This window comes from Delphinus delphis, chromosome 13 (assembly GCF_949987515.2).
Source record: "Delphinus delphis chromosome 13, mDelDel1.2, whole genome shotgun sequence".
Lineage (NCBI taxonomy): Eukaryota > Metazoa > Chordata > Mammalia > Artiodactyla > Delphinidae > Delphinus > Delphinus delphis.
In genome coordinates, this window is record NC_082695.1 from 65,328,931 (window position 1) to 65,355,940 (window position 27,010).

The 27,010-nt window shown below is 48.5% G+C and overlaps 1 pseudogene; it reads right to left on the reverse strand.

Annotated features, from left to right (window-relative positions):
- Window positions 1–12,220: 12,220 nt before the first annotated feature.
- LOC132435760 (cytochrome c oxidase assembly factor 8-like) lies at window positions 12,221–19,617 on the reverse strand (annotated as a pseudogene).
- Window positions 19,618–27,010: the final 7,393 nt, after the last annotated feature.

The following is a 27,010-nucleotide window of genomic DNA, read 5'->3' on the forward strand; positions in this document are numbered from 1 at the left end:
GGGAGGAGGACCGGGTAACATTGGTGAGGATATAGGTTTGGTCCCATGGGATCTAGATAACAGTGACTTAAACCAGATAGAAGATGAATTCTCTATTGTGTTAGTCTCAGCTGGTATTGAGGTTCTGTTCCATAAAGCCAGGCTCTTAGTTTTTGCTCTGACATTCATAGGATGTTCCCCTCACCCCCGCAGTCCAAAGTGTCCCCCATTAGGTCCACTTCTAGCCCGTGGGAGGGTGGAAATGGGGGGAAATGTTACCTTTTAAGAGCATCAATGAGGAGTTGCCCACATTATATGGCCAGAAATCAGTCGGATGATCACACCAGAAGCTGAAAAATACTGTCTTTCTTCAGGGTGCCCAGGGGCCCAGCTGAAAATGCAAATAAATATTTATTTGGCTGTGTCGGGTCTTAGTTGTGGCATGCGGGCTTTTCCTTGCGGCGCTCGCGCTTCTCTCTAGCTGTGGTGCGCGGGCTTAGTTGCCCCGAGGCACATGGGGTCTTAGTTCCCTGATCAGGGACTGAACCCACGTCTCCTGCATTGGAAGGCGGATTCTTAACCACTGGACCACCAGGGAAGTCCCAGGAATTCATTTTTATTCCCTTTAAGTTGTCCTTTAAATCATTCCATCTTGTAGTCAACTTTTAGTAAATTTAAACTGACCTATCACTATGAAGTTTGATGAAGTACATACATTTGACTTTATTTCTAGCCTTAAATGTTAAAACGTTTTAAAATGAGAAGAAAACTCTGTGCAAGGGGCCTTCATGATGGTGGGAAGTGGCTGGTCTTCAGTTCCACCCAAGACATTCTGAAATACCAGGCTTAATCATGGACATGGTGGGGGGACTGGGTTAGAGACTAAGAAATATATTCTTAACCTAATTCAGGTGACAGAGGAAAGGGCTGAAGCCTTCTTTCTGGCCGACTAAAAGAACTTTTTGAAATTGCCGAAAGGTAGAAGTATAGTCTGGGTGCCTCCATTGTGTCTTGTCTGACTTGGGGGTTCAGTGGTGCCCCCTCTACAAATTAGAGTCAAGGGGCTTCCATGGGGCCTCCTTTGACTATATGAACAAACTGAAACACTGAACTCCTTGGAAGGATGGATGCCAAGTAGGTACTAGAACAGCCACTGTTACCAAATGTACTTTTCTCAGTTTTCACCTCTGTTTTCAGCGCTACTTTCTACCTTTCAACCCAGGCTCTTGTTTATTCAGAGTAGCTGACATCTGCAAGGGATCCGTTGGAAGCTTTGAAATGAGCTCAGTCCTGCTCATGTATCAATGGCTAGTAGACCTCTAACCAGTTCAGAGTTATAAACATTGTTAAAAGAAGATGCTTGTTATCCAAATTAATCTTTGCCTTGAGGCAGCCAAGCACATCAAAAGGAAAATTTCCTGTTAGGGTAGGAGATCACTGGGTCAGGGCGGTCACCTTACAAATAGGCTAGTCCTCTTTGGGAATCTTTCCTCTAGTCAAGTCCCCTAAAATATTGCTGGGTTTCCACAGTTGATTTCATTCCTCCACTCCTGATGCTGCAGAGCCTCTAAGCACCAGCATTTGTTTTTCCATCCCCCTCCTACCCAATGATTTCCATGGCAGCAGTAGTTGCCTTGAGAGGGGAAGAAAGGTGTCACAGCTGTCTTTGCTAACTGTGGGTTTATCTATAAATTGGGAGTGGTTTTTCCTAAAAAAAAAAGCTTAATAAGCAAATAAAAGGAATAAGAGTAAAACAACTATAAACTAGGGTTCAAGTCATTTGTCTTCCTAAACGTCTGTGGTTAGCAATACAGTGTAACTTTGACTTTCCTTATGTAATATCAGCGCATGTATGTATTGTGGTGGTGAGACAGGCTGGGACCTCGGACCATTTGCTGCAGTGCCGCCGTGCTTGCACCTGGACACACCTCTCCTTGAGCAACAAAACATAAAGAAAATATATGGGACTAAAAATAACTGCATGCATGAGCAGGTGGGGCAAATTCTGGACCCAAAATATACAAAGAGACCAAAAAATCCAGCTGCCACTTTCTAAGAGCCTGGAGCAAAAACAGGCATGTTGGGAGCAAAAGCAGGGTACTGAGCATGGCCCCTGTGTGCAGCACCACCTAAGAGGTGGGCAAACCACCTAAGCTACGCCTCCGGCCCAACCCCTGGACAATCCCTATCTTCACCCCCTATAAAGAACAAGTTCACCCCCCTCGGGGAGCGGGGAGTGAGCAAGCAATGGAACCTGTTGTTTGTTCTCGCTCCCCCGTGCTGCAGCAGGGGGAGCCTCGCCTAAATTTCTTGTCTGGCCTCTAGAGACAGGAAATTGTCTTCCCCTCTACTGATTGGGGAAGGCCAAGAACTCTGGTTGGTAACAGTGGGAAGAGTCTGGAAGCTAGGACAGGTCTAAGCAGGCAAGGGTTTAGGACCAGAGGTCAGCTGTAGCAGCAAGGAGCAGTTATCTGGACCAGCGCTAATTATCTCAGCCCAGTGGTATTCACACTCAACTTTGTTTATCATTTCACAGGAAGTGGGTGATCATAGTCAGATGCCACATACAAACTTGGAAGCGTTGAGGCCGGGAGCAGAGGGTGGGATTATCTGAATGGAGATTATCAGAATGGAGAAACTAAGAGTATACTATAGGAGTAAACATATTTTTGCTTCTGCCCTGGTCATCATCCCAGGACAACTTCAGTGGGATTGCTGTGAAGCTAGAGCCTCAACCAGTCACTGCGAAGGAGCATATTCCATCACGACCTCAACTCATTGCCTGTATTCTGTCGGAGATATCTGTCCTCCTGTGGGTCCTGTGTCCTTTTTTAAGACACGCTCATCTTCTTTCTGATTAGGCTGCCCCAAACTCTACACAGGCTTCTTTTTGGCCAATCAAAAAGAAACCCTCAGCAATGTGGCTTCACAGACCCTGCAGTTCGTTTCCCTGGTGACCCAACTGCACTGCTGCAGAACTGCTCTTTCCACATATACAAAACTTCTTTTTTTTTTTTTTTTTTAATCATTTTGGCCGCACCACACAGCGTATGGGATCTCAGTTCCTCAGCCTGGGCTTGCACTCAGGCCACGGCAGGGAAAGCGCTGAATCCCAACCACTAGACCACCAGGGAACTCCCAAAACTTATGTTTTGGATAGAACAACTTTAAGTAAACACACAATTACTTATTTACAATGGCATTTTTATTTTTAAACAAAATTTTGAACATTAAAAAATGCCAAGATACCACTCAGATGGTGTAGTGGATGTGTGGAGGGCCAACTAGAAGCCCCCTTCGGAACTGAGGCACTCACCCCCCTGGCTACTGGGAGCGTCGGCAGGTGAGGGCTCTCATCTGAGTCTGTCTGCAGGAATTACCCTCAGTCAACAAAGGGGCTTATGGTCACAGCCCCTCCCCAGAGGCAGTCCACAACCAGTGACCTCCTTGCCTGAAGACAGGACAACTCTGGAGGACTGTAGGAGCTGCACAGCTCCTGGTGGGATCAGCCAGGGCCTTTGTGACATCATAATTCACCTCTCCCCTGCCCAGTAGAAGTCCTGCCCTCAAACCTCCATCTCAGACAGTCTGTCTCCCAGGGAATCCAAGTGAAGACAGATGAGAATTTCCTAATCAGCTTGCAGCTGATGCAAGAGCTTCAAGGAGTGGCGACAGAGACTCAGGGTCAGCCCGTAGGACCCAGAGGTGAGATATGGAGAAAACAGGAAGCCAATAATCACTGGCCTCTTACGCCTGTTGGCTTACGGTCAAAGTCACGTCTCTCACTCAGAAGGGCTTCCCCTTCACACATCACCCTGACTTTGGGAGGAGGAGAAAGCACCTGGCAGGCTTCTGCCTCCTCATTGTGGCAGGGACACGGATGACACATGGGAGAGAGAGGGAAAGAAGACTTTTCGTCCCTTGAAAGCCGGAGGCCAACTGAAGCTGAATGGAGAAGCTCGGCCTCTGGGAACAGGGTATCACAGCTGGAGGGGAGCCGATGGAAGGTGAAGACTCACTTTGTAACTTTTCTCAACTCTTGTTTGATGGGAGCATGAGTGTGAGATGGGAAGTAGGAGGAAATAGTACCAAAAACAACTATAATATTAAGCATCGTGATACTCAAATGTATTTTTAGTCACTTATCGATGCTAATGAAACCCAGAGCGATCAGAACTGAAAGGTGGGCAACCAGGAGCCTCAGGAATGGATTTCCTCATCGCTCTTTGCTACAGATATTAGCCAGCATTCAGCTTTCCATTTTGACATAAATCCTGTCCTACTCCGATTCCTCACAGAATCACCCCACATTTTTAAAAAAAGTTAGAATAGGGCCTTTAAAAACAACCTTGGGTTAGCCCATGTAAATGAGTTTCACATTGCACAACAGATATATTTATGTAAATTTAGTTATGTAATAGTGACTAATTAAAGGCATTATAAAGTCCTTTCATCTATGTTCCCTCATTTACCCTTTACAACAATATACGGCAGGGGAGAAAACGGAAGTTCAAAGATGTCAGTGGGTGGTCCCGGGCCTCTCAGTAAGTGGATGAACTTGGACTTAAACTTGGGTCTACAGGCAATAAGCCTGTGTTATTTCCTTCCCTTAAAATAGCACTAGAAGAATTTACCTTCCAGAAGACTCCTCTATGAGTCTGTTTGTTCTCTGTATAAATCTGGATGTTCACCTATTACAAGGCGGGGGCACCTGCTTTCTCTGAAGGAACACCCATTTCAAAACTTTCTCGTAAGAAAACGACCAATGGGGCTTCCCTGGTGTTGCAGTGGTTGAGAATCTGCCTGCCGATGCAGGGGACATGGGTTCATGCCCCGTTCCGGGAGGATCCCACATGCCGCGGAGCGGCTGGGCCCGTGAGCCATGGCCGCTGGGCCTGCGCGTCCGGAGCCTGTGCTCCGCAACGGGAGAGGCCACAGCAGGGAGAGGCCGCGTACCGCAAAAAAAAAAAAAAAAAAAGAAAAGAAAACGACCAACGAAGAAACAATCTCTGTGGCGCTCAGGTGAGTGGGAGATTGGCATTCACTGAGATTTCCAAACTTGCCTAACTGGCTTGCTGTGGGACACCAGAATTGCCCACATTCCTGAAGAAATGTCCTAGAGATGTTTTACCGCAGAACCAACACACACGGTGGGAGGGGATGCTCCCCGAGGAGAGAAGCAGCTGGGGGACAGGAGCTGCCGTAGAGGAGGGGCTGCAAGGGAGGCCTGGACACTGCAGCTATTAGTGAGGCAGGCCCAGAGGGTTCTGGAAGAATAGAGGAGCCAGTGTGAAACCAGGCCCTATCCAGCCCCACTTCATTTAATCCTCACTCCGCTGCTATGAGATGAGTTTTCATTTTGTTTCAAACATGGAACCCGAGGCTCGGAGAGGCTGAGTTGTCACAGTTCAGAACAATAAGTGGGATTTGAGCCCAGGTCTCTGACTCCGAATCGGCTGTTTTTAACCACTCGGTTCTATTGAGTCTGGAGGTAGGAAGGATAATGAACTGCACTGCATATTTAAAATATTTCTCCAACATTTACTCAGTGGAAAGGTCCAGGCTGAGAGGGACAGGTTGATGAGGGGGCAGCACCCAGCGTGGATACTTCCCTCAGCAGACAAATTCCTGCATGCAGCATCCCCTCCCTCCTTGTGAGGCAGTCGGGGGCAGCACTGTGCTCCCCTGAGCTCCCCTGAGTTGGGAGGTATGTCTTCTCCATCCTAATTAGCCCTCCAGAGTATCCCTTATAAAAACAAGCAGTTCAGTGCCTGAGTGGCGGCTTCATAAACAGCATCGCCAGGAACGTGGCGGTGCTGAAGGCTGGATCCCAGGCGCTGCCGCTGCTCCCCATGTGGTCACCGCAGACCACATCCGTGGACACTCTGGAGAAGTCTCACATTCTGTCTCCTGGCTTCGTTCTTTTTTTTTTTTTTTTTTTTTTTTTTTTGCGCTACGCAGGCCTCTCACTGTTGCGGCATCTCCCGCTGCGGAGTACAGGCTCCGGACGCGCAGGCTCAGCGGCCGTGACTCACGGGCCCAGCCGCTCCGCGGCATGTGGGATCTTCCCGGACCGGGGCACGAACCCGTGTCCCCTGCATCGGCAGGCGGACTCTCAACCGCTGCGCCACCAGGGAAGCCCCTAGCTTCGTTCCTTACGGCCTGCTCCTAGGCTCTGCTCAGGGCTGGCAGCCTGCCTGGGAGTGCTGGCTCCACCTGGTCCTCCTCCATCTGGCCGGGCCACTCCTGTTCCACGGCAGGGGTGCAGGAACCCTCCTCTCTGCCAGGAGAACAGGAGCTGAGGGGACCTGGTGCTTGCTACCTTCTTGGGTGGCTTCCTCCCAGGAGACATCCCCTGCTTCTCCTCAGAATGCCAAGAGCCCCAGGAAATCAAAGGACATCCTGCATCTATCCACCTTAATCTGTAAGAAGTTTGGATTATAGGGGGACCATCTTCCAGGAGGTGTGCCCCAGGATTTGCACAACATGGTAAATAACCAATGGCTTATTCTCTTCATTTGATTTACTGTCTGTAATCATCTACATATTTTATTGAGGCTGAAGTCCATGGAATTTTGTTGAATAGGACTTGAACTGAATATTTTTTATTTTATATTATTTGTTTATTTACTTTTGGCCTCACCATGTAGCTTGCAGGATCTTAGTTCCCTGACCAGGGATCGAACCTGGACCCTCGGTGGTGAAAGCACTGAGTTTTAACCACTGGACCGCCAGGGAAGTCCATGAACTGAATATTTTTTAAAACTATAATTTTATACAGTCATTCAGACAGTTTTCCATCAAGGAATTAGTATTCTACCAGAATTCAGTTCACAATGGTGCAAATCTTACTGGGCCCAAGCCAATTTCAACATTTAGGAAAAGGTAAGCTAAAAGATTGTGCACAGGTGATGTGGGTATGTGGGAATAAAGAAGAGAAATGGGAAAAGATGATCAGAGGTGACTGGCAAGGAAGGAAGACTCAGGAAAAGCCTGCATCTGCTATGATGTGCTTATCAGAAGGCTGGTAATTATTGGGAGAAAGGAAACACAAAAGATGAATATTCTGTCTAGGAGGTAAGCCAGCCTAGAGGTGTCGAGGAGCCTGTCCTAATCTATGTAAAGCAGGAAGGGTGATCACCTGGTATTCACAAGATTCATCTGAGCTCTAAAGATGTGCAGGTTATTCCATGAATGAGAGACTCTGGAAGAACACTCGGCTGGTGCTGGCAGAGTTTGAACTTCCTGGTGGAAGTTGGACCAGCCCAGCCTGCAGATGTGTACATAACTTCCCAATGCCTACTGGTGGGTTTGAACAAATCCCATGAAGATATAAATCAGCTAACACTATAAAGGAGTGTCATGAAGGCCAGGGGAAGATGCTGGTGCAGTGGGTCTGGCCACCACAGTGGCAGGCAGGAAGGTTTGGAACATCTGACTGTGAATGTAACATCTGAATTCTACTGTGTTATCCATCATGATGTCGATTTTCCCTTACCTTGTTCTGGAATAAGTCTCTCATGCATAACAAGTTGATACTCTAATAATGATTTAATTAATGGTCTTCCAATTTCCTTAGGAAAGAGAAATTAAATTCGTTAATTAAAGAGGGAAAATGAAGGAAAGAAAAAGCAAGTGGATTAGCTAAGATCTCACAGCTCAGTGACACCTAACTTGAGATTTTTGACTTAGTAAATGGACCAAAGGAATGTATCCTGATGTCTTCTCTCCCTGTATCAGCTTCTTTCCACTCAAAATGTTGGGGTGACCAGCAGGATTCTTGTTTTTTTTCTGGTCCTTTAAGAAAGCAAAGGGCAATTTTTTGTACACAAATGTTCATAGTAGCATTATACGTAATAGCCCAAAGTGGAAACAATCTAAATGTCTGTCAACTGAAGGATAGTTGAACAAAAAGTGGATATCATACAATGCAATATCATTCAGTCATAAAAATGAATTAAGGTCTGATACATACTACAATATGGATGAATTTTGAAAACATTATGCTAAGATAAAGAAGTCAGTCCAAAAGACCACATTTGTATGAATCCATCTGTATGGAATAGAGTAGAATCTATATGGATATGTCCAGAATAGGCAAATCTATAGAAACAGAAAGTTGATTATTGGTTGCCTTGGGCTGAGGAACTTAGGGGTGAGGGGGGTGATACAGGGTTACTTTTTTTTTTTTTTTTTTTTGTGGTACGCGGGCCTCTCACTGTTGTGGCCTCTCCCGTTGCGGAGCACAGGCTCCGGATGTGCAGGCTCAGTGGCCATGGCTCACGGGCCCAGCCGCTCCGTGGCACGTGGGATCTTCCCGGACCGGGCACGAACCCGTGTCCCCTGCATCGGCAGGCGGATTCTCAACCACTGCGCCACCAGGGAAGCCCAGGGTTACTTTTTTTAAAATTAATTAATTTATTGTTGGCCGTGTTGGGTCTTTGTTGCTGTGCGCGGGCTTTCTCTAGTTGTGGCGAGCGGGGCTACTCTTCGTTGTGGTGTGTGGGCTTCTCATTGTGGCGGCTTCTCTTGTTGCGGAGCACGGGCTCTAGGCGTGCGGGCTTCAGTAGTCGTGGCTCGTGGGCTCTAGAGCACGGGCTCAGTAGTTGTGGCTTGCGAGCTCTAGAGCGCAGGCTCAGTAGTTGTGAGGCACGGGCTTAGTTGCTCCATGGCATGTGGGACCTTCCCGGATCAGGGCTTGAAACTGTGTCCCCTGCATTGGCAGGTGGATTCTTAACCACTGCGCCACAGGGAAGTCCCCAGGATTTCTTTCTGAAATGATGAAAATGTTCTAAAATTGACTGTGCTGATGGTTTTGCAACTCTGTGAAAATACTAAAAATCATTGAATTGTACACTTTCAGTGGGTGAATTGTATGTTAACTATATCTCAATAAAATGGTTAAAAACCAGTAAGGAGAGGCCATTAGTAAGACGTGGGGTGTTGTCGATGGGAAGCCTCAGTTTTTTTGGACTTCTTGGCATAGTCCTGGGACCAGAGCTGAGTGCCAGTGCAAGGGGTGAAGGAGAGAGCCTGGACTGGACACACTGGAGGCTGAAGCCAGTAGGCATTCAATAACTGAATGAACAAGTATTGAAATTCCTGCCTCTTTGTTAAGGCCCAATCAGTGAGGAGGGAGAGAAAAGAGTTTGGCTTAAGTCTTAGGATTTGGAGCTGGGAAGCATTTCTGAGGGTGGCCCAAAGCAATTTTGAAGTAAGGTTTTAATAGAACCAACACTACTGTATATTCACACATCTCTTACTCCTCAGAGAGTACTGCCTCTGGGGCCTCATTCGAGGTCTTGGTGCTGAGGGGTTGAGAGGGGGAGGCCTTCATTTGGTACCCAACATGGAAACCTGGAACGGGAAACCAGCTGCCCTGAGAAATGTCATCTCCCATTGTAGCGTGTGGCATTATAAGTTAAACGTGAAGATTTCTCCAGCAGCAAAGCTCACCAAACACTGAAATGAGTCATCTCTGGGAAGATGTGGAAACCTTTATGTATGAGGACACATGGGAATTAGATACAACCCATTATGAGACTGGGACGTGGATTATTTGGCCTCTGGAAAGCCCGCGGTCAATGGAGGCTGCAATTTCACCTGCTGAGGGATCAAGTTCAGGTGTGGTCTAGTGGGATGAACACAGTCAAATGGGTCATTTCACTCAAGTTTTAAACCGGCTCTTGCTACATTAATTTATTGGGTTATGCTAGGGCAAGACACTTGCGTCTACAAATCTGGTATAAAACTCTGAGCAAGGACTGGTTTTGAAAGAAATGGTGAAGCCATCCTGTGCTTTCCCCATCACCCCTGTACTTCAATTCAACTGTGCTGATGCCCAAGTGCCAGTGCTACCCCAATCTAGTCCCTCCCCCTGTCTCTTATTAAGCTGGCTGGTAGAGAAGCTTCAGGAAGAGAACGGCTTAGGCTAAAACCTTCTGATAAACAAATTCATGCTAAGATACGTGTGACTAAGAGTTATTTAATGTGTTGCAATTTAAGAAAGGAAGTCAGTTACCTTAAGGAACAATTTAATGAACCCATACCTCATTACAGTGGAATTTTTTGTTTTGTATTTGTTTTAGGTGGCTGGGCTTTCTGGATGCTTCTTAATTGACCTCAGATCAGCGTATCTCCAACTTTAATGGACACATGAACCACCTGAGACTCTCGTTAAACTTGGCTCTAACTCAGTAGATCTGGGGTGGGGCCTGAGAGTCTGTATTTCTGTCAAGCTCCCATGGGGTGCTAACATGGCTAGTAGGGACCACCTTTTGAGGGTCCTTAGTGACCACCACCCTACATTCAGCAATACTAATGCACGCAGGAAGTTGAGCTACTCTTTCTTGGAGTCCCCTCGACAAGTTGTACATCCTTTCATTAGAGCACTTAACACATTGTGTTATAATTATTTGTTTAGGGGCCAGCACCTCTATTACACTGAGAGCTCTCACACAGCAGTGGCTGTGTCTTACTCACCTCCACCTCCAGGTGGTCGGATAAAATCATGAACTCTGAGAGCTCTTACATGGTATCCCTGTTCCTGCTTGGCCATGTGGTGTAAACCAGTGCTTTTCAACCCTAACTGCAGATTAGGGGAATTTAAGAAATAATCAATGCCCAGGTACACTCCTGGGCATCTGATTCAATTGAGCTGTTTTGGGGCTTATGTAGGGATGATTTTAGAAGCCTTCCAGGGTCTTACAACTCAACAATAAAAAGACAAATAAACCAACTGAAAAATGGTCAAAAGATTTGGAGAGATATTTCTCCAGAGAAGACATACAAGTGGCCAATATGTACATGAAGAGATGTGCAAAATCATTAGTCATTAGGGAAAGGCAAATCAAAGCCTCGAGATACAACTTCACACCTGATAAGGCAGCTATAATAAAAAGTAAAAAAGAAAAGAAGTGTTGGTGAAGATGCGGAGAAATCAGAACATGTATCCACCACTGATGGGAATCTAAAATGGTGCAGTTGCTTTGGAAAACAGTTTGGCTGTTCCTCAAAAAGTTAAGTATGGAGTTACCATATGATCCAGCAATTCCATTCCCAGGTATGTCCCCAACAGAACTGAAGACATATGTTCTCACAAAAACTTGTACATCAATGGACCTAACAGCATTATTCACGTTAGCCCCAAAGTGGAAATGACCCAAATGTCCATCAACGGATGAATAAATAAATAAAATGTGGTAAATCCATACAATGAAACGTCACTTGCCATAAAAAGGAATGAAGTACTGATGCGTGCATAGATGAACTTCAAAAACATCGCGCTAAGCGATACAAGCTAAAGGCCACATATTGTATGATTCCATTTACATGAAATGTCCAGAATGGGCAAATCCAGAGAGACAGAAAGTAGACTAGTAACTGCCAGGGGCTGGGGGAGGGAGGCATCGGGAGGCACGGGATTTCTTTTCAGGGTGATGGTAATGTTTTAGAACTAGATGGTAGTGATAGTTGCACAACATTGTGAAGAATGTTCTAAAATGTTCTAAGAGCCATTGAATTGTCCACTTTAAGATGGTCAAATGATGTATTTTATGTTATGTGAATTTCATCTCAAAAATAAAAAGTTAAAAACTTTCTGGGGATTCTGATTTGTAGCCAAGTTTGAGAACCTCGGTGTAAGGTAACCTGGGGTACATGCTCCAACATTTGCTAGTGAGAAGAGGATGGTGTTAAACTGAAGGTCTCAGCTTTAAATGCACATTGCCATGACCTGGGGACTGTTAAAAATGCCCATGTCTGGGTCTCCACTCCCCAAATCTGATTTGATTGTTCTAGAGGGGCGGCCTGGACAATCTCCTCAGGGAATTCTAACAGTAGCCAAAGTGGAGACTGTGAGGCACAACTTCCTAAACATGAGGGTCACAGTGATCACCAGAGGCCTGGAGGAGGAAGGGGGCACTGGGAACTCTTTAAAAAATTTTATTTTATTGAAGTATAGTTCATTTATAATGTGTTAATTTCTGCTGTACAGCAAAGTTATTCAGTTATACATATATATATACATTCTTTTTTTTTTTCCACAGTGCTTGGGTTTTATTTAACATCACTTCCATGACCAAGAGCCAGCTTGGAATCCACAGTCAGGATGGAGCCACGCGGGCCACAGCGCACCAGGACCCGCGTCCTCCCAGCCTGCCCTGCACACACAGCTCTTAGAGCCCTCATAAAACGAGCTCCTGTAAGCAGCTGCTTCTCGTGGAAACTTAGACGCTGGCGGGTGGGTCAGGGTGGGCTCCTAATTGCTGGTCTTCTTTCGTTTCAGTCTAAGCTTGTTCCAAATCCTCTCCAGGGCCACTTTTCCCATGAAGAAGGGGATGGCAAAATTACGCTTGTGCCAGTCCCTTTCTATAGGTGGTCTGTCTGTATTAGGATCCAAGCAATGTCTACACACGGCATGAAGTCTCTTTTATTCTATAATATTAGTTTCCCCTGTGTAGAACCCACTGTCTATGCACTAGGGGTGCAAGCTGCTTTAGGGCTGCCATGCAAGTAACTTTAATCTGTCGATTTTATTTAAAAGTGCAAAAACTAAGTGGATAGTGACTTCTACCTGTTGTAATACATGTGCTTCTGAAAATTTTTACTTAAAAATTCCTTGTAAAAGTCAGCCATTTCTTCTGCATTCAATGTTGCTTTTTGACCTGACTCAGCTCTCAGTTCCAGGCCTTTGGCTTTCAGTCTTGAGTCAATAAATTTTTCTTTTTCCTTAAGAAAAGTCAAATTCTGGTTCTCCCAGAACTGTTGGTTCCATTCTTGTGTTTCTTGTCTTAATTCTCTTAACTTTTATTCCAATGGTGATTCATTTTCAGGGATGTAGAAGTGAACAGGTCGAAGATTTGAATATTTATCTGGGGGTCCTATCCAATCATGGCAAGATTTTCCTGGAGGGCAGAATCTTGAGACCTCCTAGTATTGGAGGGTCTCCTGCGGAGTCGGCGGGTGGCTGTGGCTCACCGTGGGGACAAGGACACTGGCAGCAGCAGTTCTGGGAAGCACTCCTTGGCATGAGCCCTCCCAGAGTCCGCCATTAGCCCCACCAAAGAGCCCAGGTAGGCTCCAGTGCTCTACATTCTTTTTTATATTCTTTTCCACTATGGTTTATCACAGGATATTGAATAGAGTTCCCTGTGCTATACAGTAGGACCTTGTTTATCCATTCTCCATATAATAGTTTGCATCTGCTAATCCCAGACTCCCCATCCATCCGTCCTCCACCTCTTCTTCCCCTTGGTAACTGCAAGTCTGTTCTCTACGTCTGTGAGTCTGTTTCTGTTTCATAGAAAAGTTCATTTGTGTCATATTTTAGATTCCACATATAAATGATATCATATGGTATTTGTCTTTCTCTTCTGACTTCACTTAGTATGATCATCTCCAGGTCCATCCATGTTGCTGCAAATGGCATTATTTCATTCTTTTTTATGGCTGAGTAGTATTCCATCTTCTTTATCCATTCGTCTGTCAATGGACATTTAGGTTGTATCCATGTCTTGGCTATTGTAAATAGTGCTGCTATGAACGTAGGCGAGCCTTTGATTAACAAGCTCCCCGGTGATGCTGATGCAGGTGGTCTCCACCACACTTTGAGAACACTGCTTTGGGGAAGGGATGTCAAAATTTAATGTGCATACAAGTCACTCAGGACCTTGTTAAAATGCAGCTTCTGGTTCAGCATTTCTAACCAGCTCTCAGATGATGCCAGGGATACTGGTCTGCAGACCACAGTTTGAGTCGCAAGGTTATAAAGCTGTGGTTCTCGGAGTGGGTTCTCTGGGCCGGCATTAGCACCACCTGGGAACTCATTAGAGATGCAGATTCTCAGGCTCTACTTCAGACGTACAGAAGCTCTGTAGCTGATCTGTTTCAACAAGCCCTCGTAGTAATTCTGCTGCAGGCTGGCGTCAGAACCACTGCAGATGTACAGCAAGTGCTCTTACCCCCCAGAAATGCCTCGCACAAAAGCCTGGACCAGCATCCCAATAAGGGAGCTGAGGGCTGTAAACTCAGAGGTGCCAGTGGCCTCAGGGGGCCACTGATTCTGAGCAAAGGAAGCCGTAGAGAAGGAGGTGTTAGAGTGGGGTGGTGGGCACCCCTGAGGACTAACGAGGTCTTCAGCCCAGGATGGTGGCAGAAGGAAAGGCCAGCACAGAACCGGGCCGTGGGGCAACAACGGTCGGGGTGGGGGGGTACATTTGTGGCAGAAGTGAATCTGTGACCCAGGGCCTCCTGTCTTCCCTGTGTCCCTTCTACAGCTCAGGTACCTGCCTTCCCAGGTCCCCAGACCGCTTGGGAAAGCTGCACAGCCACCCACTTATACGGAAGGTGTTAGGAACTTAATGTGCTACTTCTTCCTGGGTCATTTGCATTAAAAAATGGCTTTCAGGGGAAAGCAATGTTTCTAAAGTGCAGTTTTAAGGTTTAGGGTGCCTGGCTAGGAAGCTGCCTGGTCTTCAAATCACACCTCTCAGAGACAGCCTATGGGACAGATGAATGCGGCTCTGCCTCCAGCTTTCCCCAGTGAGGGCTGGCGGGGCCCCTCCCTGGGTTCGGGCCAGGCTGCAGGAGCTGAGGAATTCCCGCTCTGCCCAGCTGCCTCCTGGAATCTCTCACCGCCCTATCCTCTGTGGGAGAGAGGCAGCAATTAGCATAACTGGAACAGATCCTCTTTGTCTACATTCCAGACTGTGGGATTCAGGCCTCCACCAGAGACATGTTAATTACGTGGAAGGGACCCTGGGTGCCCGTTGGCACCAAATCCTCGCCGCAATGTTGCTGCTGCTGGAAATGAACCAGGTGTAGGTGAAGCCATAGCCCGGGCTTGTGCATTGATTAACCTGCTTCCCAACCAGGAAACCTGCTGCTCCAGTCCTTCAAGCTCTCTCAGTATCTTCCTCCTCCAGCTTTCCCCAGTCCTCTGTGGTCAGGAAAATATGCTTACTCTTGGCATGAGTATCTTCCATCAGCTCACCCGTGATTGGCTTTCCTTCCCATCTGGACTGTGGTTTCTTCACAGGGGACCTTGTTTTATACTTAATTAATGAATCAACCAAACAATCAATCAATGTTCGTTAAAGAAAGCTTTTTTGCCAAGCGCCGTGCAAAGATCAGTAAGGCACCATCTGCAACAAGGCCTGTACAACTTAGTTAGGGGGGCAGGAGTACATAACCAAGTGATCAGTTACATGCCAGTGGTGAATAGAGGATGCTCTGGGAAGATTGAAGGGGGTTACAGAAATGTGCCTGGGAAGGAGTGAAAGGAGGAGCAATGGAGGGCTTCCTGGAAGAGGTGACATTTGAACAAGATTAAGGATGAGTAGGGTCTACCACATGGGGGTTACAGACAGAGGAAAAAGCATGTACAAAGTCACCTGGTGGGACAGAGTTTCGGGCTTTTCTGGGGTCACAGGCGGCAGAGGCGAACTGGAGAGGCAGGTGGCTGGGTCCTAGAAGGTTTTACCTTCCAAGTCAAAGAGTTTGGAGGTTGACTTGAGGGCACTGTGCAACAAGTGAAGGATTTGAATAAGGGGGTAGTGTGGTCAGAGTTTTAGAAAGAGAGGGCCACAGTGCGGAGGGCAGACTGTGGGGGATGACCTGGAAGGGGAGACTAGGGAGGCATCAGGAGGGTGGGATCAGGGAGACTGAGAAAGGAGGAGGCAGGGGCCGAGAGACCAGGTACCACAGGGGTTTATGAGATGAAGATGGGCGTGTTGGATTATCAATCATGAGGTTACTGGTGATTTAAGAGCAGTTTCAGTGGAGCGGGGAATAAGTGGAAGATACTTTCAAAAAGCTTTGCTTTGAAGGGTGGGAGATGATAAAATGAAGCGAAAGGGGAGCAGGGGTAGGGAAGACTTCTTTTTAAGACAGATTTTGTATGTATCTCTATCGTTTCACTCTCCCAGTTTCACTGAAATTTTCTGTGCGGGTGGATGCCTGCCTCTGTGACCACCCCAGCATCCCATGCATCCCAGTCTGGGTTAGGGGCTGCTCCTCTCTCAGAGCCCCAGCCCTGCGAAGAGCTCTGGCAAAGCACACAGGTGGTGAACTGGGTTGTCAGTTTCTTACGTGTCTTCCTCTTTTTTTTCTTTTTTAATAAATTTATTTTATTTATTTTTGGCTGCATTGGGTCTTTGTTGCTGCGTGCGGCCTTTCTCTAGTTGCAGCGAGCGGGGGCTACTCTTTGTTGCGGTGTGCAGGCTTCTCACTGCAGTGGCTTCTGTTGCGGAGCACAGGCTCTAGGCATGCGGGCTTCAGTAGTTGTGGCATACAGGCTCAGTAGTTGTGGCCCGTGGGCTCTAGAGTACAGGCGCAGTAGTTGTGGCTCATGGGCTTAGTTGCTCCATAGCATGTGGGATCTTCCTGGACCGGGGCTGGAACCTGTGTTCCCTGCATTGGCAGGCGGATTCTTAACCACTGCTCCACCAGGGAAGCCCCGTGTCCTCCTCTTGACTGTGAGGAGCACAAGAACTGAGCCCATGTAGCTAGGGGTTCCCAGAACCTATCCCAGTGCCTGGCACAAAGTAGGTGCTCAACAAATGTGCCTTGAACCAGCTTGTGTGAATGAGATGACAGATGAGGGCTCCTGCTTCCAGCCACTGCCTACCTGGGGAGACCCAAGTGGAGTGAACTGTGATTGTCCTGGTGTTGGAGCCACAGAGCATCTGGTGACTCTCGTGTGATCAAGAAAAATGGTGAAGAGCTGAGGGCTTTGAGGTTTCCCTGCTTGTCAACCCGGAGCCAATGCCTTGGGAATAAATGTCTAAGTGCAAGTTCAAGCATGTCCATATGAGGTACGTGGGCCCAGAGTGGCTCACCTGCGTTCCTGGAACTGTTGTCTGTGGGTGCCAAGGGTGTGCTAAGTCTTATCCCTACTAGGTCACACAGTCTTCAAAGGAAGCAGAGTCATCAGTGATGATTTTGTGAACAGGGGCTGTAGGTGAAAGGCTCTGACCACTCACAGATGATGTTCCCTGCTCCCTGATCCTGGAATTCTCTTGATCTCTGAGGGTGTGAGTTGTACCTTACCTGTACGGCAGGTAAGTTGTACCTGCCGTAACCTCACTCTCCTCATCTGGAAAGTCAAGGCGTCATTCCAGCTCCAGTCGGCTTGGATTCTGCTTAATTTTTAGATCCTTTCTTGAGATTAGGTTTTGATAGGAAGAGCCTGGAAGGATGTTACGTACCTGAGAGGGAAGAAGGGCTTCTGTGGAGGGTGAGGGACTGAGAAATGGGAGGTTACGGCTCTGGGAAACACTTGCCCACGTCCCTACCCTCACTTCCCACACAATTGAGGAGTCAGGATGACCACAGCCGTGAGATAGCCTAACAATCAAAGCACGTTCTTGGTGATCCAAGTTCATGTGAAGTCATATACATGGGCTCCAATGGCAAGTGGAAATTTGGACCAGATCTGTTCAGACCTGCCCTGAAAGTAACCCAAAGGCCCATGAGGTGGTCTCAGAACTCCTGGGACCGTTCTCTCTGGGATCTGCTCACTGGATCTGCTCTGGCCTGGACAGCCTCTAATTCTGTCCTGTGCTGTAACCAACCTCTCAAGGTAATCCAAGGCCAGATCAGACCCAGCCCATCGGGAGGAAAGGCAATCTCGCTGTTCTACAGAGAAAGCACTGAAGGAACCTCTGTCTGCCCTTGATGCCATGAAGACGCTACCCCACGAAGACCTGGTTTGGAGTCTCAGTTGGTGGATAGAGCAGAGATTCTGCGAGAGCTTTCTTCACCCTCTGGTTCTGATCAGGTGGCGAGAGCGTATGCTGTGACTCGGTCAGAGCTCGCTGTAAGGAGTGGTTATCACATCTCAAATTGAGGAGACCATCCCTGATGCTTTGTTACCAATTGGGCTTGAGAGGATGAAGAAATTACAGGATCTTCAGAGTCTGTTTGTAATTTTCAGTGCAATAACCACTCTCTAAAAAGGGGAGGTAGTGCGCTTTCACAGGAAAAGAACGTGAATTAGGAGTCAGAAGACCTGAGTGATTCTGCCACTTAAGAGCCAAGAACCCTTCACAACCTGGGTGTCAGTTTTCGCGTCTCTAAAATGGGAATAAGAGTACCTGTCTTAGGCCCTCACGGGCTAGTCTTGAGGATCAAGTGAGCTAAAAATGTGAAAGAGCCCTTGCGGTAAGGGATGGTACTTTTTTTTTTTTTTTGATGTTGGGGGTAGGAGTTTATTAATTAATTTATTTTTGCTGTGTTGCATCTTCGTTTCTGTGTGAGGGCTTTCTCTAGTTGTGGCAAGCGGGAGCCACTCTTCATCGCGGTGCGCAGGCCTCTCATTGTCGCGGCCTCTCTTGTTGCGGAGCACAGGCTTCAGATGCGCAGGCTCAGTAGTTGTGGCTCACGGGCTTAGTTGCTTCGCGGCATGTGGGATCCTCCCAGGCCCGGGCTCGAACCCATGTCCCCTGCATTAGCAGGCAGATTCTCAACCACTGCACCACCAGGGAAGCCCAGGGATGGTACTTTTGATTACAAATCAGCTGGACTTTCCCTCCTCCAGATATTCGCTAAATCAGAACACATGGGCCCACAGGGTGTGGTCCACACGGGTATATGTGGGTGTGGGGCTCTTTCAGCCCAGTTTGGGGTCCTCCAGCTGGCAGCACAGTCTGCTGCCTTGTGTCTCTTGCTCATTTTGTCCTACAGAAGAGCCAGTGAGGGCTTCAAAGCAGGAAATGTTTTCACAGTTTCTGCCACGAGAAAACCAAGCTTTCCCAGGCTGTACGTCGAGCCCCGCCTTGCTGGAGAAGATCGGAGACTGGTCTTTATCTCTGTGACAGTTAGACCCTTTATAGTCAGTCAGGCATTTTATTGTTTCCCCAGTGATGACATGGCTGGAATTCAGCCCATGTCTTTGTAGTACTTGCCGGTGTCAGATTAATAAGGGGGAAGGAGAAGGAATCATGTGCTGGACAATGAAAGCTGTGAGCCTGGGACTTTACAAACTCCCAGCAATTCTCTTTTGGTCGGGAGGCAGCTGTGCTAAGAAGGGTCGAAGATCTGGAATTCTTTCTGATCTGGCTGCTGGGAGTGGGGCAGGGGGCTTGTAAGTCTCTGGGCATCATCTTGTTAAAACTCTCTTATATGAAGCAGGCCAGTGCCAGAAGAGGGGCTTTCTGGGGACCATCTCTGAGTGGTGGCTGAGCCAAAATGTCGGCATCAGGACTGTGGAATTTAGCCAGGAACAGATCAATTTCATGCAGAGAGCAACTTTGAATAGGGAAGCAAGGATCAATAACTTAGGATTCCGACTCTTCCGGAAACTACAGGAAAGGATATCGAATATAGCCACATACGGTTATGACCCGGGGGGACTGTGGTGACCACTACTAGGGAGGTACCAACACTGTGTGAAGGGGGATTTAGAGTTTTGCTATAGTCTTAATGTGTGTCCCCCAAAATTCCTATGTTGAAGCCTAATCCTCAATGTGATGGTATTAGTAGATGGGGTCTTTGGGAAGTGGCCCCTAATGTCATGAGGGTGGAGCCCTCATGAACGAGATTAGTGCCCTTATAAAAGAGATCTCAGAGAGCTCCCCAGCCCCTTCTACTATGCAAGGGTACAATGAGAAAACCAGAAAAGGGCCCTCACCTGACCATGCTGGCACCCTGATTTGGACGTCCAGCCTTCAGAACCTTGAGAAATAAATGTCTGCCGTTTATAAGTTATCCAGTCTCTGGCACTGCATTATAGCAGTCCAGATGGACTAAGACAGGTATTGTCAGGAGAGTCCCAAGAGTCTGATGGTTGGTGGGTAGCTGCACAACCACACCCACGGCCATGTGTCTCCACAGAGCCTCACATTTCGGCCACCATGAGCTGGTAGCCTGAGAGCATCATTTCATCAGTCTGGGTTTGAAGCCAGTCTCTTCTGAGGCAAACAAGTAGCTATTTCATAGGCCATATCAGATGCGTGCCCAGGGATGACTACCTGCCCTGGAAGACAGTTGCCCAGGGACTCTAAGCCTGTCACCCTATGATGCCTCCTCTGACTTGAACTAGCCTGTGTCCCAAAGATGAGGGCCCTCCTATTTAGAAAAAGAAAAGAAAAATAGAAACCATCAGAAGCAGCCTCTTCCCCTTCCTGGTCACCAAACTTTCCTTTATTTGTTTGCACCCTTTGATCCTTCTCTGGATCACAGTGGAAGTTGTGTCTGTGATCTCCTCTTGTCCACCTCCTACACCAGCACCCCCAATTTCACAACGCACTGATCTCGTTAAATGTCTCCTCTCTCCCAGGTCTTTATCCCTTCTCCCTGGGCTAGTCTGCCTTCCACCTGCATTTAACACAATCAAGTCTCATTCATTCAAAAAAATAAAAGCCTCCCTCCTGTCTTCACATGCCCTGCCACTCTGTTTCTCACACCGTCTGGAAGGTGTTTTCTATACTTGCCCTCTCCACCACTTTCCCCCCTCGGGTTCACGCCTGATCTCACTGCTCTCTGGCTTGTCCATCTACCACTGGGCCAAGACTGCTCTCAGTGTGGTACCAAAGGCCCGTCTGTAGAGCCAGTGTGCCTTTTCTCAGCAGATTTGATTCTTTGGACCTCTTTTTTCCTAACAAGAGAAAACCCCCCACTCTTTCCTTAAATCCCCTGACACCACACACTTCCTGCTTTTCCTGGGTCTCCAGTTTCTCCTGCCCTGTCTCCTCTCACCAGTTTCTGTTCTTGTGTCCTGAGCTCTCTTCTCTTTCTCTCTTTTTACACTCACCCTCACCTATTTCATCCAGTTATACAAGGCAAAATCCACCACCTGTCTCAGATTCCGGCCTAGGCAGATTTCCTGAGCTCTGTTTTGATGTCTCTGGACACCCACAGTAGTACGTGAGCCGGCTCCCTCCCTGTGCTGTGCTCCAGTGAGCAGCATGGTTAGTAACTCTGTTACTCAGTCAGAAACCTGGCTTTGTGAGTAAGGTGTGGGGTGAATAGTGAGTACATGAACATTTCCCTTGAGCCCACAGTTTCTCCCACCACCCCAGGAAAGTAGGTTCTGGAAGGAGAGAGAGAAGGTGGGGAAGGAGAGGAAGAAGGAGACAGAGAGAGAGAGAGATAGAGGCATGAGATAGCGTATGATCTCTTTTCTAAGGCTGAGCATCTGTGACATGTTTTATCCACGTTTACAGCACGTTAACGGTGAAAAGTTGTCCATGCAGGATTCTGGCAGATTCCTCATCAGAGGACACTTCAGAGAATGCCCTTGAGGATGAACCCAAACAAGAAAATAGTCCTGATCTTTTCTTGAGCTTGGGTCTGGGTCAGGCACCTCAGCAGAGCATTGATCCAAAAGCTGAAGTCCCCAGACAAGAAGCAGTGACTAGGAGAGGGCCGGGGGTGGGGGTGGGGGTGGGGGCGGGGAGGGAGGAAAGGCTGGCCGTGCAGACGGTGCCACCGTCCTGACATTACAACCAGGGAGGGGCTGCTGAGCGCTGGTGAAGGAGCCTGGCGTCACTGGAGGGAAGAAGGGATACCCACCATCTCCCAGGGACTCAGCTTCAGGCAAACAGACCCTGGAGGTCTGGGAGGGTGGGGGGCACATTATGGGAGGAAGAGGCCGCAGGGAGACTCCGAAGATGATACGAGCCAGCCCTCTTCACCTCCAGTGGGGAGACCAGAGGCCAAGGGTGTGCCTGAGCCTTCAGTGGGGCTCGACCATCCAGCTTTTGGTGGAGAGGTTCTCATACCTCCTCACAGGCTATGAGCAAAAAGCCCAGCATCTCCTTGCTGTTCTTGGTTTTGAACAGCCTGGATAGCCCCTTGGAAGACTGGCTCATGATCTCTACTCTTCTGGTTCATTCTTTTTTTTTTTTTTTTTTTAATTTTTATTTATTTTTGGCTGTGTTGGGTCTTCATTGCTGTGCACGGGCTTTCTCTAGTTGCGGCGAGCGGGGGCTACTCTTCGTTGTGGTGTGGGACCTTCTCATTGTGGTGGCTTCTCTTGTTGCAGAGCACGGGCTCTAGGCACGTGGGCTTCAGTAGTTGTGGCGCGTGGGCTCAGTAGTTGTGGCTCATGGGCTCTAGAGTGCAGGCTCAGTAGTTGTGGCGCACGGGCTTAGCTGCTCCACAGCATGTGGGATCTTCCCGGACCAGGGCTCAAACCTGTGTCCCCTGCATTAGCAGGCGGATTCTTAACCACTGTGTCACCAGGGAAGTCCCTTCTAGTTCATTCTGTCTCATTCTGCTTTTCCCTTGACATTCTTCTAACTGGGTAATTCTTCTACTCCAGTTCTAATCTGTATCGGGCCTCCTAATCTCTCAAGACACAGATATCTGTCATAAGGTTTGGCTTTAAGGAGGTGTTCTTTGGGAATTCCCTGGCGGTCCAGTTGTTAGGACTCTGTGCTTCCACTGCGGGGGACACAGGTTCGATTCCTGGTCAGAGAACTAAGATCCCACAAGACGTGTGGTGCGGCAAAAAAAAAAAAGAAAAAAAAGAAGAAGGTTTTCTTCAACATTTTTCTCTTTTACAATATTCCTGTAACAGCAGCACTCTTGTAAGAACTCTTTCATCGTGTCGCTCCCCACACCCAAAGTGTTTGGAAGCTTCTCCAATCTGGTGGACCCATTCTAAACTTCACACTCAGGTGTCTGACACTCTCCACGGTCACCTTCCCCCATTTCCACCTTGTCTGCAGCCCATAATTACCCTGCTCCAGCTGCTCACCTTCCCACCTGCCTCAGTGTGTGTGTCACACACACACACAATCACTCATACTCATGCTCTTCTTGTCTGGAATGTTTTCCTTGGGATCTCGTCCCGACGTTTCCACCATCAGGCTGTGCTGCCTGGACCAGGTCCCGTCCCCTCTCAGAACCTCAGTTTCCCCGTCCGTAAAACCGTGGGGTTGGACTAGGTGAGGTTCACTGGGGCCCCTTTCAGTGTTGAGGTTCTTTAACTTGGTGACGAGTTGGAAAGTCACTGGAGGACAGGGACTCTGTTCCATATACACCTTTGTGTTCCTGACAGAAGCCACGTAGAAACTGCAGTCTAGGTCAGTGTTGATTTTCTTATTGTAACAGTCTGGCCCATCGTAGGGACTAAAGATCTCCCTGCTGGGCTGGTTGTGGGCGTGTGTGGGTGTTTTTGTCTCTTGGACTGTGCATTTGTCAATAGGATGTGCGCATATAAAGAGGGATTTATTTTAAGGAGTTGGCTCGTGTGATCGCAGAGACGGGGGAGTCCAAAATCTGCAGGGCAGGCCAGCAGGCTGGCAACCCAAGGAAGAGTTCAAGTTCAAAGGCAGTCTGCCAGTAGAATTCCTTCCACTGCCTTAGACTTTGTTTCTGTAATCCCCAATTTCACAACCTTTCCCACAAATTTCCATCAGCTCTCAGGCCTGACTGTGTGGGTGAGAGCGAGTGCTTCTGTGGTATTGCCTCCCGGGCCAGAATGTAACTCATTCATTTCAGGAATTTTCTTTTCTCTGCTTAAAAGCCTCCCTGTGTGTGACTCAGACCCAGGAAAACTCATGAGTGAGTGAGACGTCATTGGTAAATTGCAAGGGTTCAGCGCCAGCCACGTGGAATCAACACTCTTTTCTGTGACCTTATATATACCTTAGGTTGGAAAAAAAAGTAGAAAAAAAAAAGATAAGAAACTGTCTTTTCTTCTCAGGCATTTTGCCCAGGATATGGGTCTAACCTTGATTTTCCAAATCACTTTGCAGCCTGTTGTTCAGGGAAACAGAAGCTCCAAAGAAAATAGGATAATGGTTTAGTGACCCTGGGCTCATCTTGAACAAGCCAGTGGGTGATGGGTTTCCACATTACCTTTGGCAGGTAAGGTTGGTTGGCAAACATGTTAAACAGGGAGAAGAACAGCATTCAAGTCCATCATCAAATATCTGTAATAGCTGATTTTGTGAAAACAAACAACAAAGTGCTACAAAAGAGGTCCTATGGGATAACGGAAATCAATGCATCCCAGGTGATCACCTGCAGTGGCGGAGTGTGCCGTGAGGATACTCAGGCTGCAGGGTGCTTCTCTGGGAGTAGATCTGGCTCTCCCATTCCATGTGCTGGCTCCGGGGTCTGTCTTTGGAGGTCTGCCTGTGGCCTTGAACAAGAGTAGCATCAATTTTCAAGGAACCCCACGTGGATCCGGCAACTCTAAACTCAGGGAGGGGAATGTGGCATGAGAATCCCAGGGGAGCTTGTTGAACACACGCATACCCCAATTTCCCCACCCCACGTGGCTCTGACTTGGTGGGACTGCAGTGGGACCCCAAGAATCTGCACGTTCGCTGAGCTGGCCAGGTGATTCTGCCATCCATCCAGGTATGGGAACCACAGTCCTAACCAGCGTGGAGTGACTGGGGATGGAGCCCTGGCTTCCAGATTGGCCCCCTTTCTCTTCCCTGTTTCTGGGCCTTAGTAGTACACCATGTGTGTGGGCGTGCTCTCAAGAGCATGCGGTTATCAGACGCTCTAGGTGTTTGACCCACCCTCCCTGCAATGAAAGACATCTTCACACACCCCTGCCTCCCCAGTTCTGAGGATTTATTAAATTCTATGTCTCTGGCTAGAGTGGGAGAGAAAGTTCCTCTGCACACACACCTGGGCATATGAAATCTTCTTCTTTTTTGCCTGCCCATCCTCCCGTGATCCTGGGGGACATTGTGGAGCAGAAGGAGGAAATACGCCCCAGGGGTGGGGCGTTCTCTGACCTCGATGCCTACCCTCTGACTTAACAGTTTTGATGTCAGTAGGTACCCATAAAATGGGCTGTGTAAAACTCCTCTTGAAAGAAAGGGGTCGAGTTAGCTGAGAGGTGCGTCATCAAGTTCCAGTCCATGGCAACTGCCTTCTCCTTCGAGTCTGTTCCTTTCCCTGGGAAAGGCATGAGTAATAAAAGGAATGGAATTGGCAAACTCTGCTCACTGTCATCGGTGATGGGACTGCATGCACTGGTGCGCAAGAGGCCCGAGGCCAGAGGGGAAGGGCCTGGGGGAGGGCGCTGCTAGGAAATCTCATGTGGGCATTTCTGCTCCTTGGGGAGCCCCAGAATGACTCCTCGACACCCAGGCTCACCCCACCACACTCGGTCCGCCTGCCTGTAGGTCGGATGCTGCCACCTCCCCTTCACTCATGTTCTTGTCTCTGAGCCTCTCCTCTGCCCAGAAGACAAGCACCCTATGTCTTTCTGTCAGAGGGTCTCTCTGCCCTAACCACAGCGAAGGACGCAGGAGCGCAATGGCACCCAGGGGCCACACATAGGCTGCTCCGTGCTTGGCCCCCGGCTCCTGACTTACTTCTGAGACAATAGGTGGAAGCCCCATGGACAGAGCTCATCAACGACCCCCTACCCCAACCCTTGGGCCCTCTGTGTACAAAGATGTGGCAGCTCACACTTCACCTGTCTTTCTAGATCTTCTTTCTTGCCTGTCTGGTCTTCGCCTGGCTTGTTTTGTTTTGTTTTGTTTTGCAGTACGCGGGCCTCTCACTGTTGCGGCCTCTCCCATTGTGGAGCACAGGGTCCGGATGCGCAGGCTCAGCGGCCATGGCTCACGGGCCCAGCCGCCCCGCGGCATGTGGGATCCTCCTGGACCGGGGCACGAACCCTTGTCCCCTGCACTGGCAGGCGGACTCTCAACCACTGCGCCACCAGGGAAGCCCCTCCTGGCTTTTTGAGCCTCCTCTATGCCTCCCCTTCGGATGGATAGTGCATGTGTGAGAGCTGCCTTGCATTCCCAAGGTGTTTCCTCTCAGATGAACCCCCTGAGTTAACTGTCCATCCACCACCCCACCCCCAAACTTGTCCCTTGTCCTCGCCCCATCTTTGGCTCTTTCTTACCTGGGTGGGGGAGCAGACATGGACAGGTGGAGTCTGGCTGGGGAAGAGGGAGTAGGGGCAGTCTTTCATGCCTCCCTTGGACACCCAGTCTCCCCGCTGCCTCCATTCAACAGCCCTATTTTCTGCCTCCTTCACATGCTCTCTGATTAGGACAGCCTAGACTGGGTGCTTTCTGCCCCCGGCCATTCTTAGCCCTTACATACTGTGTGCATTAACGGAAACAAAGCTTCATGTGGGCACATTCTAGCCTCCCAGTTAGATCAAAGAGGGCAGACATCTGCTCCCAGCAGCCACTAGTGCCCTGCACGCTGGTGGAAATCCAACTGTTCTGGCAACTGACTCCTCCTGGTGAAACATTCCTGGTTCCCCTGTGCTCTGGGAGGCATGGGAAGCAAAGTTTCCACCAGCAGCTTCGTTGTGACGACAGCCAATGCAAAGAAGGGCTCTCTTGTTGGGAAGAATTCTAGGCGTGTAAAGAAAACAGAGCTCTAAATAAAGCAACGTCTATATTCATTCATTTGTCCTTTCACATTCACTGATTCCCAGTAGACCTAGTAAGTGCCAATTCTAGGTAATGCATAGTCCCTGGGAGCCTACCATCTTGTTGGGGAGATAACAGTTGAAACAAGGAGACAACATGGCAAATCAGCATGTGACTAAATGCCCCAGATATTTGGTTTGAGTCATGAATTGAGGAGGTCAGAGAAAAAGCATGGTAGGGTTGCAGGGGAGTGAGTAGGCACTCTACGGGGGAGAGTGGTCCCCCAGGCCATGGAAGGAAGGGCAGAGTTTAGACATGTAGAAGAGAATGTGGAAGACCTTCTCGGCAGAAGAAATGAGCAAAAACGTGGTGTTTTGCAGCAAGCAGGGGTGTTCTGGGGCAGGGGAAGGAGCTGGAGAGAATGGCTGCTGGATCCATGCTGCTTCCGTGGACATAGCAGGCGTGTGGGCCCACACTGGCCATTCCAGGCCTCGTCTGGGAATCGCTTTGGTAACCAAGAGTGCATAAAAGAAGTTTGCCGGGGCTGTCTTCACCTCTCCCAGGCCCTACCAGCAGGCACAGCCAGGACCAGAGACCTCATCCAGACCATTCTTGTCTCGCTCCAGGAGCAGAGGTAGCAAAGTGGCTGGAAAGGCAAAGCTCTCTGATTTCCAAGGCCTTCCGATCCAGCCAGGTGGAGGGCAGCCAGGGAAGCAGCA